The following is a 20,739-nucleotide window of genomic DNA, read 5'->3' as shown; positions in this document are numbered from 1 at the left end:
AATATTTGCCTTTTAATCACAGCATACACATTTCATGATGTTTTCCCAAGAAAACGTGCTCATAAAACTCGCTATTGGGAAGGGTTTATTTGGAGGCTGACTGTGTCACAATGTCAGCCACCTGTCTCTGAAAAGAGCAGACTTTCGGCACTAGGATATTCTCCAGTGATATTACAGCTGCAGCCTTTGAGATATGCATCCAGATGTGGCACTCTGGCAGGGGGAGCTCTGATGTCCCTGGGGTAATGCAGCCCGATGCTTTGATGTGGACGGGTAAATAATTTGTAACAGTTTGCTGTCAAGCCTTAAAGGCCTCACCTTTTTAAGGAAGCCAAACACATCCCTGCTATAGCTATATGTTTTAAATGAGCACAGAATTCTAAATGAAGGATGGCATCATGGGTGCCTCTGGCTGGGTAGGAAGCCCTCCAAGAGCTCTGAATGATTGCATTGGCTTAAGACTCAGAGATGTTCAGGTCTGTAAGCTGTAGTTTCTCTGCTTGGCAAAAGACATGCTTGAAAACCATGTGTTTGGGGTTCTAAACACACAGGACTAACATTTCTGAGACCGGTGATTGTGCCTCTTTCTTAGGTTATTTTTGCCTAAGAGGAAACTCCCAAGGAGTTGATCTGTTCTACTCCACCCAAAATTATGAGGAAAGCTATAAGCCGCTTTCTCTTATTCCCTCAACTATATTTGAATGAACAGTGAAATAGTTGCTTTTGATTTTTAGAGCTCCTTATGCTACACATACTAACAATCATTCCATAGAGTCAAGAATTAAAGAGTTTGAAATATTTCCTTCCTTCCTCCCTCCCTCCCTCCCTCCCTCTTTCCCTCCCTCCCTCCCTCCCTCCCTTCCTTCCTTCCTTCCTTCCTTCCTTCCTTCCTTCCTTCCTTCCTTCCTTCCTTCCTTCCTTCCTTCCTTCCTTCCTTCTGTCCCTTTCTTTTTTCTTTTCTTTTCTTTTTTTTTTTTGCTGAGCCAATTGGGATTAAATGACTTGCCCAGGATCACAGCTAGGAAGTGTTAAATGTCCAAGGTCACATTTCAGCTCAGGTCCTCCTGACTTCAGGGGTGGTGCTCTATCCGCTGCACCACGTAGCTGTCCCACTAAGGAGAGTTTGATCTAAATGTTTTCATTTGTCACACATGTGAATATTTATATTGTTTTCACATCATAGCCCAAGAAGATCAATGACAAAGAGAAGGTCCCCTAAATACAAAAATACTTATAGCAGGATTTTTTTTATGCAATCAAAGAACTGGAAACAAATTATATGCCCATTAATTTAGAAATGGCTAAGAAAGTTGTGCATGATTTAATGAAATGTTATTGTGTCATAAACAGTTATTAAAATGATAAATTCAGAGAAGCATGGGAAGACATGAATTAATGCAAAGTAAGTTAAGCTGAAGGAGGAAAATAATACACATAAAAACTAACAGTGAACAGGAAGAACATAATCAAAACTGAACTTCAACATTATGATTACAAAGGTTAGATCCATATGAGCATAAAAAATCAACTTCAAGTCTTGACAGAGTTAAGAACAATGGGTGTGGCAACCTGCAGACCACAGATTTTTTCAATTTGTTGGTTAGTTTTGCTGAATCTTTTGTAATTCTTTTTTCTGTCTTCATCATAAGCAATGGAAATGGTAGGATAAGGATAAAGTCAGAAATATAAGGGATATAAAAATCAAAGCTATTAATATAACTTCAATTTATAAATGAGGGGAAATGAGTAAGTAGGAAGAGATGGTTGTCAAAAGTGTAGAGTTCAAGGAAATAGGGTTTGAGAAAAGACCATAAGATTTGGCCTTTAAGAGGTTATTGGCACTTTGGAGAAAACAGGTTTCGCTTATAAATGTAATTGGAAGGCAGACTGAAGGAAGAGACTTAAGAATAGAGGGAGCAGAGAGAAAGTGGAAATGATGAGTGCAGGAGGCTGAGGAGAGAATGGATGGAGGATGATAGCTTAAGGGATGATAGGGTCTAGAGAAGATTTGGAGACCAATAGATGGAGGCAGTTTGATAATTAGGGGAAACTTAAGCAATTTGCTGAAAAAGATGGACAGGCCATGGGCTCAAGGATCCAAGTATGTGTGGAGGGCTGGCCTTGTTTGGGAAAGGGGCCATACTATGGAGCCTGGAGGAAAGGAGAGAGGAATGATGGCAGGGGATTCTGAGATGAAAAGTGAAAGTTCACAGTGAATGGCTCCAATTTTGTCAGTTAAAAAAAGGCTAGGTTTCAGTTGAGAGAGTGGAGGGAAAGGAAAGGGGTAAGAGGCTGAAAGAGAGAAAGGTTAGTTGGTTAGAACACGATAAGAAATCAAGCACAGTGAATTAACGGGTAGACTGATTGAGGAGAGTGTTGGCCCTAGTCAGTACAGCCTCATTCAAAACATGAGGAGGAGCAGAGGAGACAGGTGGTGGTAATAATCAGGGACAGGATTTGAGGAAATCAATGATATAGAAATAAGGGAATGAGGGAAGGAACCCTGTTACAGATAAAGGGTAGATTCCCAGGCTAGCCCATGGAATGTTGTTCATGGATAATCCGATCACAGTATAAATAGCACTGATCCAAATTCTGGTGAACAGAAGAAGAGGAACAGCATTTCTCTCCCCTTCTCATCATAGGACCGACTCCAGGTAAAATTTCCAAGTAGCTACTTATCAGTGGTCCAACTAAAGAGTTTGAGAAGGAATAATCAGAGAGGTAGGAAGGGAGAATCAGGAGAAATCAGTGTCCTGAAAACAGAGAGAGGAGAGTTTCAGGGAGGAAAGAGGAATCACACTTCCAAAAGTTGCAGAAAACTCAAAAAAGAATGAGGATTGAGAAAGGCCATCAGGTTTGACAATTAGGAAATCATTAATACAAGGTATTTGCACAACTTGCAATTTTATGGAAAGGTTTTTATTCATTAGGCCACATAAAAATGTGACCCCTCCAAAAACAACCCTTCAAATAGGGTAGGAAAAAGACATTTGAACACAGAAATGCTCACAAAGCATGACATTTTGCTTTCCCCCAAAGAATTATAGTGTACATGTAATAGTGAGATCTCAAGGTAGATTAGGGATGAGAACTGGGGAATAGTGAAAGTAGGGTGAGGGACAACTCTTGGTATGGCCATTGGCCGTGGCCCTTAGAATACATATAGATTTGTCTTTCCTTGTGGGTCACACACAGTAAGCACTAGATTTCCTGACTGGTTTCAGTTCAATGGATGGAGCCTATTTCTGGCCACGAATAACTAAAGACTGGTACTGTAGACATAAAAATCTTTTCTCTGAAGAGCTGGCCCTCAGTGTGCATGCAAAAGCTTGGTCATCTCCCTCTCTTCCTTGGTCCAGGAGTGTATTGAGCCATGAGGTGAGACACTATGTCCCAAAGTGAATTTGATGGGACTCATATGTAAAAAGGGTATTTGGTCCCAGAAGACATCATGTGCCTCTCAAAGCTTTTTGGGCTTTGAGTTTGAGCCTGCTCTCCCAAGAGGAAAGTTGGAGAATTAACAGCAACAGCCACAAAACAAACCCTGTCCTTGCTATGCATTCTTGGTAAATGTCCTTTTGGGAAAGCTAATTGATATCAACTGATATCAATGTCAAATATCAATATCAATATCAAACATAATTGACCAATATTGGGAAGATCACAGCAGATGGAGATCTATGTACAATAATAATGGGAATCTCAACCCCTCTTGGTTACCCTTGGAATCATAAGGAGAATAGTAAGCTTCCCACCAGAGTCCTGAGCTACCAGTAGAAGTGGAGATTTGGAGAGAGAACTCAAGGAACTACATAAATGTGTGCTCTTTGTAAAGTGAAAACTGCTTGTAAGTTGAACATTCAATTTGGTCTTCTGGACCCTTGCCACTCATTGATTTCTTGGGATGGAATCCAGTCCAACATGCATTTGTTAAGCACCTACTATGTGCAGGACACTAGGATAAAAAGACGACTCAAATAATTCCTGTCTTTAAGGAGCTTACATTATTAATAAGCATACCCCATATATGAAAGGTAAATATATATATGAATATACATACACATGTGCATGAATTCAAATATACAATATTCACACACATAAATTAACTTAGCATCTTCATAGACACACATAGGAAGTCCCCAATCATTGTATTATATAACATCTACATATTCTTCACACATATAAAGATGCATAGAAAGCCCCCATTCTCCTGTATAGCTACATAAACCTCATCTATACATACATATACGTTTCTATATACATATGCACAATATACATAGTACCTGAAAGTCTACCTGTCTGAACATACACATACATTTTACAGGCATGTATAGATACATATGTGTATGTCTTCACAAACATGTGTGTTTGTGAACATGTATGAAAGTCCCAATCACTCTACCATATATATTCTTTGCTTTTGGAATAACATACACACACACAGATATATATATATATATATATATATATATATATATATATGTATATATACATATATATATATATTTACATGCATCCCAAACAACTCTACAGTGTCAATGTAACATATGTATATATTGTATTGATCTCAATCATTCTATCATATATCTCTAAATTATTATTCATGGCTATATCTACATCCATCTATATGAAGACTGCTATCATTCAATCCTTCTCAAGGTCCATTGAACATTGTCCAATATGTAATAAAACACCATTGTCTCTCACTTTGAATCCTCTGACCTACTGACTTGTGTGAATTTGATCAAGCCTCCTTTGCTGAGTCCTCTGACAGATGTTGGAGCTGGACAAGATGAACTTTTAGGTCTCATCCAGCCAACAATTCTTAGAAAAAAGCAATTAACTTGAATTTGTCTGGGGATATGACATTACTGTTACCATATAATTTTGTTGGAAGATCTGCCAGTTACGCATTCCTGAGAGTCACACACCTCCTATTACTTTGCCAAGAAATAATTCTAACTATTCACTGGTTTCCAAGCGGGCTTATCAGGTCATGGCTAGGGAATGTTGTCCCTGTGATTGCTCACCATTGTGTGATGTGGATCCCAGCATTGATCGTTCCAAGATTCTATCAATGTTCTGCCTTGGATGATTTGTCATTTGCAAAATCTCTGGAGTACATGTAATATTCTCTCTAAAATGTAATGTTCTCTGTTGAGGTTTTCTTAGGGTCTCTGGGAACAGCCTTCGTTTCAGTTCATTAATCACCACACGAGTAGCCAGGGGTTAAAGTCCAAATCCTTTATTGTCTCCTTCAAAGTCTTGTCTCTTTTCCTGGGGCTTGGCTAGTTTTTCTGGAGACCTTCCAGAGTCTTGGTTTGAATGGAGAAGCGAAGGACAGCCTGCCATCACTTATCTGTCTTCCTTAGTTCTGATTCTGGCTGAGTTTGTCCAAATTTATATGATCTCTTATCAAAGGTGTGTATCTTGTAGAACCATAGTAAGTACTAAGTACATGTACTGAACTAGAGAACTGTTCTGCACCCGGCTAAATAACCATTGTCTCTATCAATTCTACCAACTTACTTGTTTCAAGTTCTGGCCCATAACAAGTTGCCTTCTTATGGGCAACTTTCCACCATCCATGCTATGGTGAAGAAGGTAGCAAGATGATCTGCAAATCTCTTATATTTGACTTAGGAATGGTCTTTAACATTTTAAAGTATATGACATCTGGATAGGCTAGATATATGCCTTCTTCTTGATACTAAATACTAAAGTTCACTCAGCCTAAAGACACAACCAGGGAACTGCAGAAGATGGGATATGAGTAGTCTAAGGTAGCATTAATCACACAGTTTGTGATGAACATAACATGAGCTAATAATTATTATTCTATTTATGTAGTACTTTAAGTACTTTAAGGCTTGCTGAGTTCTTTGTCTCCCAACAACCCTGAGAGGTATGTGCTATTATTATCTTCATTTTATGGAGAAGAAAACTGAGGCAACAGAGAACTTGGTTGTCAATATCTGAGACTAGATTTGAACTGAAGCCTTCTGGGTTGTGGGTCTAACATTTTGCTGTTTCCATTGACTAATGACTGGCTATGAATAACCCACCTGCAGACAATTTAGAAATTACTCAATTGGAAAGAGATCTGGAGAGGTTAGAAGAAGTAAATATAATATATGGATAGACTAGAAAATAATGAAATCATGAAATTAAAGCTCTAAGGCTGAAAGGACTTTCAAGATTATCTAGTCTTGTCTACTTTTTTGCCTGTTTGCCTGAGACCTTTCTTGTATTACAGATCCTTTTGCCAATATGGTAAGGCCCGTGGACTCTTCAGAATGATGTTTTTACATGCATAAGATTACAAAAGAAATAAATATATTAAAATATGGAGTGTAGAGAGGAAGACTTTTTAAATGTGATTAAAGACAAGTCTAATAATGATTGTAATTTTGCAGTCCTGATTATTATAAATGCAATATCAAGGTATCTATCATGACTAATGTGAAGTGAAATGATTCATGATTTCTGGTCACATAAATCATAGGTACTTAAAAAACTACTGTGATTTGTTGCCTAGATTCATAATGGAAAGAAGTGCTCAATTTCAATTAAACATTATCCTCATTCATTTTTCTCCAGAGGTATATTATATCTATCTTTTCTAAAATTCTATTCACCTTCTTAATCTCTTTTCTGTTTATTTTGTGGTTAAATTTATCTAGATCTGAGAGGAGAAAGTTAAGGGCCCCACTGGTATATTTTGTTGTCTGTGTCTTCCTATAAATCATTTAACTTCCTTAGAGATTGGATGCTATACCATTTGGTGCATATATATTTGGTATTTATATTACTTCATTGTATGTGGTACCTTTCAGCAAGATGCCATTTCCTTACTTAACTCTTCTAATTAGATCTATTTTTGTTTTGTCTGAGATTGTGTTTGCTACTCTTGTTTTTTAATAACTTCAGCTGAAATATAATATATTCTGCTCCAGACTTTGCTCTGTATCTCTCAGACTTACAGACACTCTTGAGGAAAAGACAAGCATTGAGCAGAAAATTTCATGTTCAATACAAGACTCAGGAGAAACATAAGAAAGTGAACATGAAAGACTAATCATAAAGGATTTATATAGGTTGAACTGTTTAGTATTTATAAAAGAAATTTATATTTGTACCTCATAAGGATGTTATCATTATGAGGTAGTTCGAAAAAATATACAGAGAGTTTGGGATTGAGTTGATGATGATACAATGATCCTAAAAATTAAAATTGGGTAGGGAGAGGTAAAATGTAGGAAATTCTTATACATCTCTTGATGTATGAACTCATCTCTTGATGGTTGAATAGAATGTCTTTTACAATGGAGGAAAGAATGGGGTGGGCATGGGTAGGGTAAGAACCTTATTTTATTGGAAATGGATTAAAGAGGGAATAGCACATATATTTAGTTGGGTATAAAAGTTTTCTAAACTTACAGAGAAATAAGAGGGCAAAGGGATAGAATAAGAAAAAAACTTTTAGAAGGATTTCTGAATTAGGCAGTAATCAGAAGTACTTTGGACTTGTGAGAGATAAGATAAGAAGTGAGAGAGAAGGATAAATAGTAAGGAAATATAGTATGAAGGGAAATATAGAACTAGTAATTATAACTCTAAGAATCAATGGGATGATCTCATCCATATAGTGGAAATAGCAGAATTAATCAAAACCCCAAACCTGACAATGTAGCTTTAAAAAAAACATTTAAAATGAGAAACAGAATAAAAACAAGAGTGTTGAAATAAAATTTATTATGCTTCATCTGATATAAAAAGGCAAGGGTAGCATTCATGATCTCAAACAAAGTTTAAAATTAAAATACACTAATTAAAAGATATACAGGAAAATTATACTTTATCAAAAGATCCATAGATAATGATACAAAATAAATACTAAATACATTACAATAAATTCTAAATGAATTGCAGGTGGAAATTCATAACAAAATTAGAACAATTTAAGTGAAATGAAAAGATATTTACAAAAACCCCAGACTTACCCAGAGTAACAGAAGAGGAAGTAAGATATCTAGACAAATCTATTTTAGAAAAAATAAAATTGAACAGGCTATAAATGAGCTTTCTAAGGAAAAAGCATCAGAATCAGATGGATTTACAAGTGAATTCTGCCAAACATTTAAAGATCAACTAATTCTATATTAAATATATTATTTGGAATAATAGGTGGAGTCCTACAAAATTCTTTTTATGAAATGAATATGGCACAGATACCTAAACCAGGAAGAGCAGAAAAAGAAAATTATAGGCAATTTCATTAATGAATATTGATGTGAAAATCTTAAATAAAACACTAGCCCAGAGGTCATAGCAATATAAGACAAAGATGATACATTATGATCAAATGAGATGAGGCAGGAAATTCAGGACTGATTCAGTATAAGGAAAACTATTCATTGATTTTATCAATAACAAAAATAAAAAAAATACATGATTAATTAATAAGTGCAGAAAAAAGCTTTTGACAAAACAGAGCACTTATTTCTATTAAAAACCTATGAAAACAGAAGTAAAATGGATTTTTCTTTAGAATGGATGAAAAGCATTTTGAAAACATTATCAGTGAGCATTATCCATAGTGAGCATAAGCTAAAAGTATTCACAATAATACTGAGTGAAGCAAGCATGCCTATTATCACCAATATTATTTGATGTAATACTAAAAATACTAGTAATAGCAAAAAGAGAAGAAAAATAAATTGAAGGAATGAGAATGGACAATGAAGAAAAAAAGCCTAATGCTATTTACACATGATATGATGGTATACTTGGAAAATCCTAGCAATTCAACTGAAAAATTAGTTGAAACAATTAGTAATTTTAGCAAAGTAGCAGGATATAAAATAAACCCAAATAAATCATTAGGGTTTCTTCATGTCACCAACAAAGGCCTGCAAAAAGAGATAGTAAGAGATATTTTCTTTTAAAACAATTGTAGACAGTGTAAAATATCTGGGAATATACGTGCCAAGACAATCCTAAGAATTATGTGAATATAATTACAAAATATGTTTTCCTACAAATAAAGTCAGATTTAAATAATTGGAGAAATATTAATTGCCTATGGGTGGGCCAAGCCAATATAATAAAAAATGAAAATTTTACCTAAACTAATTTACTAATTCAGCGACATCCCAAATAATCTATCAAATTTTTATTTTATTGATATAGAAAAAGTAATAACAAAATTATTTGGGCAGAACAAAAGATCAAACATATCAAAAGAACTAATTAACAAAAATATAAAGGAGAGAGGTCTAGAAGTTCCAGATCTTAAACATTACTATAGGATGGTAATTATCAAAACTATCTGGTATTAGTTAAGAAATAGAATGGTGGATTGGTGGAGTAAAGTAGACAGAGAATGCACATTTCAAGACTACTATAGTAAATTACTATAATTACCTTGTATTTAATAAAGACAAAAACCTCAACTTTTGGGATAAGAATTCACTCTTTCATAAAAATTGCTGAGAAAACTGAAAAGCAATCTGGTAGAAACTAGATATAGGCCAATATGTTATACCATTTGCCAAGATAAGATCAAAGGGGATACATAACCTAGATGTAATGAGAGATACAATAAACAAATTATCTGCCAGATTTGTGGATAAAGTAAGAATTTATGAATAAGTAAGAGTGAGTATTATAGGATATATATAATGGATAGTTTCAATAACATCAAATTTTTAAAAAAAATTTGTACAAATAAAACCAGTCGCCAATATTAGAAAGAGGGGAAAAAACTGCAAGCTCCAGTTTCTCAGATAAAGGCCTCATATCTCAAATATATGGAGAACCAAGTCAAAGTTATAAAAAATATGAGTTATTCCCTAATTGATAAATGGTTGAAGGATACGAACGGGGTATCTTTTAAAAAATAAATCAAGAGCTAGTACTTTCAGAGTTGTTTTAATTTGCTTTTCTTTAATCAACAATCATTTAGAACATTTTTTCATTATTGTATATAGCTTTATCTATCAGTTTGGCTAAAATTATAAAAAGGGAAACAAATGTTGAAGAGAATATAGAAAAACTGGGACACTTGGTGTTATTGTGAATGGATCAAACCATTCTGGAGAACATTCTGAATTATCTGCAAAGTAATAAAATTATGTATAACCTCTGATCTAGAAATATCACTATTAGGTCTGTTTCCCAAGTTGATCAGGGAAAAATGTAAAAAAAAACCCTATAAATTATAAAATACTTATAAAAGCTCTCTTTTGGATGGTTAAAAACTAGAAAGTATAGAATACTTATCAATTAGGAATTGACTGAATGAGTTGTATCACATGATTGTGATGGTATACTAGTTCAGTGTAAGAAATGATGAGCAGTTTGATTTTTAGAAAAACAAACATACATGGAAAGACTTGCATAAAATTATATAGAATGAAATAAGCAAAACCAAGAGAATGTTTTATATAACAGCAATATTGTTCGAAGAGTAATTGTAAAATGACTAAGCTATTCTGAGTCATGTGAACATTCAAATTAACTACAAAGGACTTAAGAAAAAAGATGCTATCCATCTCCAGGGAAAGAACTGATTGGTATATGGAAATATGTATTGTGTGGTTTCACATATATTTCTATGTCAAATGTTGGTCTTTTCTAATGTGGGATTAGGAGAGAGGGAGAAATCTGGAAATACAAAACGTAAAAAAAACAAACAAGTTACAAAGAAGGTACCAAAATTGCATTGGTATGTCGCTTGAGAGTTCTCTACACCAATCTAAACACAAGTCCTATTCCTACCTAGTCTCTATCTCTATGTTATGATATAATATTAAATTAAAATACAGTTTGACAAAATGGATATAGAGCTATCTTTGAACTTAGGAAGACCTGAGTTCAAATTTTTCCTTTGATATATACTAACTGTATGACTATGGGAACTTCATATCTGAGTTTCTCCAGGTAGCTCTTGAAGGTTGTAAGTTATAGAACAACTTCCTTCATGCCTTGGTAGAGAAAGTTTCCACATTTAGAGTTATCCAGAATGATGAAATCAGAGGTTGGGACCAAAAATAGACAAACGCTTAATGTTTACATAACATGAATGAAGAAAACAGAAGTCGAACCCAGGAAAAGGAGAAACAAATGGTGCTAGTACAGGGCTGGGCTTTAGAACAATATTCGGCCTGGGTGACTGATGCTAATGGGGCTGACTCATCAAGCTGTAGAGTCGTTGCTGAACAGAAGGACTCAGGAAATGACCAGATCCCTAATTAATTAGTCTATGTTTTTAAACTCCCCACAGATAAATTTAGCTCATGCTCAGTGGAATGAGATGAACCTTCATAACAACATGTTTTCAGCAACCTGTGAAAAGTGTGATGTGAAAAAGCCAAAGTAATTTTCAATAATGGGCATCTTTGGGAACCCATGTCCTTGGCTGGTAATTCCACTTGAATGGGAGCATTGAGAAGGAAAAATTCAATGCAATGCAATTCAAAATAAATGATTTGAAATATTTACTGAGCATCTACTATGCACAAATTATTGTGCTAGTCACTGGATTTACAAGTTAATAAATATAACCTCTACCCTCAGGGAGTTTATATTCTCTTAGGGCTGAGTAGCCTCCACACAGGTAAGTATAACTAAGTGCTAACTAGCTAGATAAATGAATGGATGGATGGATGGATGGATGGATAATAGCCAGGTGAATGAATAAAACAATAGATAGGGAAATGAATGGATGGGTAGATGATAGATAGATAGATATGGTGAGACACTGGCACAGGATCATCCAGCATGACATGTCCTTATCAAAGTAGGTGCTGTGTGCTATGAGCACAGCAGAATTGAATTAGCTCAGAAGAATTACAAGATGCACAAAGTTAGAGACCACTCCAAATTTTCTTAGGAACTTTTTGTGCCCAACTCGAGCAGAGCATTCTGAGCTCCTATTGGTCTGATCAGCCACATCTGGACACACTGTACTCTAGTCTAACATCGTGATATTATTTTGATCTTTTTTTAGAATGAAGGACAACCAACAAAGATAGCTATGAATGGAGGATGGGAGGTGATTGTAATTGTTGTTTTTTAAACTGATCCTCTGATTTTATAACCACAAGTAATTCCAGGGAGAGACACCTACCAGTATAGACTAGTATGTTTCCTGAAACTTTTTCTTTTATTTGTGCTACCTGAGTTATTGAAAAGTCAAATGTCTTCAGCATCTCACATCATATACCAAGATTAGTTCAAAATGGGTATGTGATTTAGACACACAGAGTAATACCATAACCAAATCAGAGGAGTAAGGAATAGTTTTCCTGTCAGATCTATGGAGAAGGGAAGAATTTATAACCAAATAAGAAACTTATGAAATGCAAAATGGATAATTTTGATTATGTTAAATTAAATCTTTTTGCACAAACAAAATGAATTTAGAAAGAAAAAAGGAAGATGGAAAATAATCTTTATAGCAACTATTTCTGATAAAGGCATCATTTCTCAAATATATTGAGAACTGAGTTAAATTTATAAGAATACAACTCATTCCCTAACTGATAAATTGTTAAAGGATATGAAAGCAGATTTCAGATAAAGAAATTTAAGCTATCTATAGCCATATGAAAAAATGCTCTAAATCACTTTTGATTAGAGAAATGCAAATTAAAACAAATCTGAGGTACCACTTCCCACCTCTCAGATTGGCTAATATGACAGAAAAGGAAAGTGATAAATGTTGGAGAAGATGGGGAAATTGGAACACTAATGCATTGTTGGTGGAGTTGTAGACTGAATCAAACATTCTGGAGAGAAATTTGGACTATACCCAAAAGGCAATCAAACTGTATATAGCTTTTGATCTAGGTTTATATCTTAAAGAAATCATAAAAAAGGGGAAAGGATCTATATTATTATATATTATATAATATACACATAAAATATATATTATATATAATAAAAATACTTATAGCAGTTCTTTTTGTAGTGGTAAAAAATTGGAAATTAAGAGATGCTCATCAATTGGGGAATACCTGAAAACCTGTGCTATTTGAATGTAATGGAATATGATTGTGCTGCAAGAAATGATGAGCAGGCAGATTTCAGAAAAGCCTGGAAAGACTTAGATGAACTGATGCTAAGTGAAGTGAGCAGAACCAGGAGAACATTGTACACAATAACAATAAAACTATGTGATGATCAGTTATAATGGACTTGGCTTTTCTCAGCAATGCAATGATTAAGACAAATCTAAAAGACTCATGGTGGACAGTGCTATCCACACTCAGAGAAAGAACTATGGAGTCTGAATGTGGGTTGAAGTAGACTATTTTCAAGTTTCTTTGTGGTTTTTCACTTTTGTTCTGTTTTTTTTCCTTTCAGAACATGATTAATGTGGAAATAAGTTTATATGATTGCACATGTATAAAATGATATCAGATTGCTTGCTGTCTTGGAGAAAGGAAATAAGAGGAAGGGAAAACAAAACTCAAAATTTTATAAAAATTTATTTGGAAAACTATCTTTACATGTAATTGGAAAAAATAAAAAAAAGAACGTTAAATGTCTATTCAAGCATCAGCTTCCAGCATGTTAGGAACAGGCTTGACCACATAATCTTAATTCTGAGTCCAGCTGTCTGGCCATTGCATTTTGTTGCCTTTAGAAATGGATATACTGAGTAAAATATAAAATAATTTTGGGAGGGCAGGAAACTCTTTATGTAAAAGATGGCATCTGGATTTTACTTGGAGGGAAGCTGGGATTCAGTGACATGAAAATCAGGAGGAAGAGTCTTCATGGAGTGATGAGACTCAGGCTGGGCAAGGGGATTAAGATGGAGAGTTTGAGAAAAACAGCACATGAGCTAGCTTGACTAGAACATAAAATGAAATAAACATGGTAAGGAGTCAGATTGTAAGAAAGAGCTAAACAAAATAGTTTATCATTTACCTTAGAGACAAGAGGGAGCCACTGACATTGGGACGTGGTCAGAATTATACTTTAAAAATACCAAGCTGATGGTTTCATGGATTACCACAAAAGATGGAAAGTGTCCTTTTTGGCCAGATCTGATCTCCTGGCAGGGAGCCTTTACCTCAGCAATTGGCTGCAGTTTCTAAATGTCCACCTAGAATTCCTTGAAGAGCAAAGGAAGAAGATGAGAATGTTTGAACTGAAGAAAGGTAGTGTTGTTGGGTGTGTTGACTGACTCAAGTATTTAAGGACTATCATGTGGAAATTGGTTTAAGTGGATTCTATTCAGCCCAAGTAAGTAAAACAAGGATAAAGGGGCAGAAGTTTCAGAGAAGTAGATTTGGGTTCAAGGTGTTAGTATGAATTCTTTGCTACAGATTCTAAGCCCACAACCTTTTTTATTAATTTCAGCAAGCAATTTTTAAAGTCTGAGCACTGCAAAGCATTATCATTCGGATTTGAAAAGTGAATTAAAAAGATGTTATAAGTGCCTTCCACAATGACCAGATAATTTGAGGAGGGAGAAAACTCCAATAATCAAGGGAATCAAGATGGATTTTCCAAAGGTTACACCTGAGTTGAGACTTGGAGGAAACTAGGAATTAGATTTATTAATAAGAAGAAAATAATTCTTAAATTTGAGAAGGTAACTCCATCAGGACTTTAAGCTACCTGTTTCTTTCCAGCTAATTAAACAATGAAGCTGGATAAAGTAGATGCTTCATGGGAGCCACAGATGAGAGGGATTTGGATTTGACAGGCTATAGTAGGCGAGCACATGCAGGCGAGCTACACCTGTGAGCTGCTCTAAAGAACCTGAGTTGCATTTAATGGGGACTGTAGGCTTCGACTAGAGGTTGTGAACAGACTGGGGAGAGTTGCCTTTAATTAAACTTGTCTTGCCGATTACTATGTTTTGCTCCAAGAAGTGTTTGCTTATTATCAAATCATTCTGCAAATTGTTTTCAAGGTTACCCCAGGTCTCTATAGAAAAAGAATACTGTAGTCGATGACTCTCTTGTGAGCTGATTAGTTGTTCCTTCCTTGGAATGAAAGAAAAAAAAAGAATGAGTTATTAAAAAAAAGAAAAAGGAAGAAAAGGAGGGAGGAAGGGCGGGAGGGAGGAAGAAAGGGAAAAAGAAAGAAAGAAAAAGAAAGATGGGGAGACGGAGGGAAGAAGTAAAGAAGGAAGAAAGGAAGGGAAGATGGGAGGGAGGGAGAGAAGGAAGGAGGAAAGGAAGGGAAGGAGGGAGGAAAGAAGGAAAAAAGGGAGGGAGGGAAGAAAGGTGGTAGAGTGGAAGGGAGGAAAGGGGGGAGGGAAAAAAGGGAGGGAGGGTGGCTCTGATTTCAGAAATTGTCATTCTAGATAGGACTTATTTACATAAAGGACATTGTGTGAAAATTACTACTCTCAATAGTAAAACTCTTTAGAAATAGAACTTATGTGTGCTTTTTTGTAGTTCTCTCTCTCTCTCTCTCTTTGTGTGTGTGTGTGTGTGTGTGTGTGTGTGTGTGTGTGTGTGTGTATGTGTAACGGAAGGAGATCTGAATATGTGATTTCATTGGTGCTGGGACTTTGCCAGTGTAGATCAGTGATTCATCAGCAAACTGACCCCTTGGAGAATTGCCTGGGATCATGGAGCAGCCAAGTGACCTACCTAAGATCAAATATTGAAAATGTACCACAGAAAGAATTGAACCTTGAGTCTGAGCCCACTATTCTCTCCAGCATACCTCTCACAGGAAACCATGAAATTAATCAACTATTGGAATCAATTACTCAACAAACCTATTAAGTGCTATGCTGGGCACTGGGCTTGATTCTAGGGATACAGAGACAAAGATTAAATAGACCTTATCCTCAAGGAGCTCATGTTCAAAAGGAGAAGGCAATTTGGATGTATGTAATGGTACATGAACTGAGCCGTGGAGGGGAACAAAGGATTCCAAAAGTCAGAGATGAGGGGGAAGGCATGTCAGTTCTAGTGGACAGTTCATTCGAGACACCTATGTGAAGAAAACAAGTAGGCCAGTTTGACTGGACCAGAGTGAGGGGAGGGAATAATATATTAAAAGACTGGAAAGATGGAAAGGGACAAGCTTTAAATGTTAAAAGTGTTTATATTTGCTCTAAATGTAATAGTGAGCCAATGAAATTTATTCAATGATGGTAGTGGGAGAAAATTTTAATGGCAAGTCAACAAAGCATCTATTTTTTCTCTTTTTAAAAACATTTGTATTTAATTTTTTTTTTAGTTTCAAATTTTATCCTTTCTTTCTTCCAGTCCCCCATCCTTGAGATAAACTATCAAATATAGGTAATATATATGCAATTATGTAAAAAAATTCCATATTAAGAAATTTTGTATAAGAAGACTTGAATAAAAGAAAATAAAGAAATAAAGTGAAAAATAGCATGCTTCAATCTATAATCAATCAATAGCAATTCTTTTTTTGGAGTTGGAATCCATTGGCATTGTTTTGGATCATCGTATTGCTGAGAATAGCTAAATCGTTCACAATTCTTCATTGAATAGTGATGCTGTTCCCATATACAACATTCTTCTGGTTCTGTTCACATCCTGAGGCATCAATTTATGTAAGTCTTTCCAGGATTTTTTGAAGTCATCTGGCTTATTGTGAGCTGTAATGTTCTCTTTAAAATGTAATGTTCTCTGTCGAGGTTTTCTTGGGGTCTCTGGAGGCAGCCTTCATTTCAGTTCGATAATCACCACAAGTGCAGCTAAGGGTTAAAGTCCAAATCCTTTATTGTCTCTTTCCAAGTCTTGTCTCCTTTCCTGTGGTTTGGTTAGCTTTCCTATAGTCCAGATCCTTTATTACTAAAGGGGCTGGGAAGCTTTCTGGAGAGCCTTTCAGTCTGGCCTTGGTCTTAGTGGGGGAAGTGCATGAGTCCAGGCCAGCCACCAGGAAGATCGAAGATGGAATTGAATTTCTCCCCTTGGTTCCGAGAGCTTAAGCTCCTGCCACCAGTACTTTGCCTTCTCTCCAAATGTCTCTGAATCTACCTAGCTGAGGCTCCTAGTTTATATGCTCTTCACTGAGTATACACTAATTATTATATTACTAGGAAACCATTATTTGTTGTAGGATTAAATCAATCATACTGAACTATGCTAAATTAGATAACTATTGTCTCTATCAATTCCACTTAGTACCTTGTAAGCATCCTTTGTTTCAAGTTCAGAGTTCTGGCCCATAACAATGAGCAGCCCATAGAATTGTATTTCCATATAGAGAAAAGGACTTAGAGAAAGGTCATTCAGCTAAGTTAGTTGTAAAAACAAAATGTTGAGCTGCTAAACTTATAAACTAAAAAAACAAAACAAAACAAAACAAAAAAAATTGGTTAAAGATAGCTACAAGTAGTGAGTATGCATACTTAATGAGTTAATTAATATCAACTTTTCCTCGGAAGAGGAGTTTTGTCATTTTTGAACATGGTTTATAAAATGAGGGAAAGGGTACATGTCAAGGAGGAACATGCAATGGGACAATCGAGAAATCTGTTAATTTCATCATTCCCAGTCAATTGGGGCTAAGGGGAATGGATGATTGAAACAACTTACACTTCAGATAGGAAATAAGACTCATTTCCCAGTCTAAAATTACCTACCTGCCCAGGGACTGCTCCAGGTTGATATATTATTTTTGTAAGAATCGTAAATAAACCAGCTTACTTCATACACTCCTGAGTCCTTTTTTTTTTCTTTGCAACACACACACACACACACACACACACACACACACACACACACAAAATCACATTGTTATTTCTTATAACACAATAATATTCCATTACAATCATATACCACAGCTTCTTTAGCCAATCTCTAATTGAAGAGCATCTAATTGATTTCCAATTCTTAGCTAACATAAAAAAGAGCAGCTGTAAATATTTTTATATAAATATTTTTTTTTACATTTGGAGGGGATGTCTTTGGTGTGTGTGTATATATATATATATACATATATATATATATACACACATACACACATATATACTCTTATATGTATATATATATATATATATATACTCTTAGGTATACATCTATGTATATATGTATATGTGTATATCTATATCTATATATATCTAAGAGTGATATTACAATATCAAATTCTATGCACAATATTGTAGTCCTTTCAACATAGTTCCAAATTAGTTCACAAATCCACCAACGTACGTTAGTGTCCAAGTTTTCCCAGATCCCCTCCAACATACACATTTTTCTTTTTTTTTCATATTAGTCACTCTGAGGTATGAGGTGGTGCCTCAGAATTATTTAATTTACATTTCTCTAGTAGATAGTGATTTCAGGCATTAAAAAAAATCATTATAGATAGCTTTGATTTCATTGTCTGAAAACTGCCTGTTCATATGCTTTGACTATCAATTGGGGAATGACTTGTTTTTTTCACAAATTGAAATCTGTTCTTTATAAATTTAAGAAATGATGCCTATATCAGAAATATTTGTTGCAAAATTTCCCCACCCATTTTTCTGATTTCTTTATAATTTTGCTTGATTTCATTTGTGCAAAACCTTTTTAATATTAGATAATAAAATTATCTATTTTAAGTTTCATAATGCTCTCTGTACCTTCTTTGGTTCTAAATTCTTCCTTTATTCATTGATCCAACAGATAAACCATTCCATGCTCTTTTAATTTGCTTATGGTGTACTCTTTATATATAAATCACATATGCATTTAACTTTATCTCGATGTATAGCATGAGATGTTGGTCTATATCTAGTTTCTACCATACTGTTTTCAGTTTTTTTTCAGTTTTTGTTAAATAATGAGTTTTTGTTCCAAAAACTTGGATCTTTGCATTTACCATATACTGGATTACTATGATCAGTTTCTATAATTTAATTTGGACCTAATTTATTCCACTGATCCACCATTCCATTTCTTGGCCAGTTCCAGGTTGTTTTTGATAATTATTTCCTTATAATACAATTTGAGATCTGGCATAGCTAGAACACATCTTTAGCATTTTTTTGCTCATTGATTCCTTTGATATCCTTGAGCTTTTGTTCTTCTAGATGAATTTTGTTATCATTTTTTCCAACTGTATAAGATATTTTTAATCATTTGGTATGGCATTGAATAAATAGACTGATTTAGGTAGAATTGTCATTTTTAAATTATATTTACCTGAAGTACCCCTGATCAATTAATATTTTCCAATTGTTTAGATCTGATCTCATTTGTGTAAAAAATGTTTTATAGCCATATAGGTATGTTAACTCCCAAGCATTTTTATTTATTTTTTAAAATTTTCTACAGTTATTTTAAATTGATTTTTTCTTTCTATTTCTACTTGCTGAGCTTTGTTGGTATTATCTAGAAATATTCAAGATTTATGTGGATTTATTTTGTATCTTGTGATTTTGCTAAAATTGCTAATTTCAAATAGATTTATATTGATTCTCTAGGATTTTAAATATAACATCTTATCTGTCAAGAATGATAATTTTGTTTCTTATTACCTATTCTAATTCTTTAATTTTTTCCCTTGCTGTTATAACTAATATTTCTAATACAATATTAAACAATAGAGGTGATAATGGGAATTCTTGCCAATTATATTGGGAAAGCTATAGCTTATCCCCATTACATAGGACGATTGCTGATAGTTTTTAGATACATATTTCTTACTTATTATTTTAACCATCTATTCCTATGCTCCCTAGTTTTGTTTTGTTTTGTTTTAAACAGGAATGAGTATAGTATTTTGTTAAAGGCTTTTTGTTCATCTCTGGAGATAATCATATGATTTCTGTTGGTTTTGTTATTTGTATGATAATTTTCATAATTCTGAACCTGTCCTGCATTCCCTGTATAAATCCCATTTGGTCATAGTGATATATTAACTGTAATCTCTTTGATGATATTTTATTTAAATTTTTTATATCAATATTCATTAGGGAATTTCTTTCTCTGTTTTGGATCTTTCTGATTTGGCTATCAGCACTATATTTATGTCATAAAAGGAATTTCGTAGGATACTTTCTCTGCCTATTTTCTGGAATAGTTTATATTGTATTAGGATTAACTGTTCTTTAAATATTTGTGTAGAATTTGCTTGTGAATCAATCTGGTCCTGAGGATTTTTTCTTAGGAAATTTATTGATAGCTTGTTTGATTTCTTTTTCTAAGACTGAGTTTTGTTAGCATTTTATTTCTTCTGTTAATCTAGGTAATTTATTTTTTTGTAGATATTAATCCATTTCACTTAGATTGTTAAATTTATTAGTATATTAGGAACTAACAATTATTTTAATTTCCTTTTCATTGTTGGTGAATTCATCCCTTTTATTTTTGATCTTAGTAATTTTATTTTCTTCTTTCCTTTTGAAAAATCAAACTAATGAATGGTTTATATATTTTGTTTTTTTCATAAAATCAGCTTCTACTTTTATTATTAGCTCAATGGTTTCTTTCTTTTAATTTTATTAATCTCTACTTTGATTTTTTTCAGAATTTGGGTGTTTAATTGTGGATTTTTAATTTGTTCTTTTTCTAGCTTTTTTAGTTGCATTGTAATTCATTGATTTGCTTTTTTCTCTATTTTATTTAAGCAAGCAATTAGAGAAACACATTTTCCTCTAAGTACTGTTTTGGTTAAAACTTATAAATTTTGGTATGTTTTCTCATTGTTGTCATTTTTTTAATGAAATTATTATTTCTATGATTTTTTTTGACCCATTTGTTATTTGGATTAGATTATTTAGTTTTCAATTGA

Source organism: Sarcophilus harrisii, chromosome 4 (genome assembly GCF_902635505.1).
Source record: "Sarcophilus harrisii chromosome 4, mSarHar1.11, whole genome shotgun sequence".
Taxonomy (NCBI): Eukaryota; Metazoa; Chordata; class Mammalia; order Dasyuromorphia; family Dasyuridae; genus Sarcophilus; species Sarcophilus harrisii.
The sequence above is the reverse complement of the archived record's forward strand: the minus strand, read 5'-3'. Positions refer to the sequence as shown.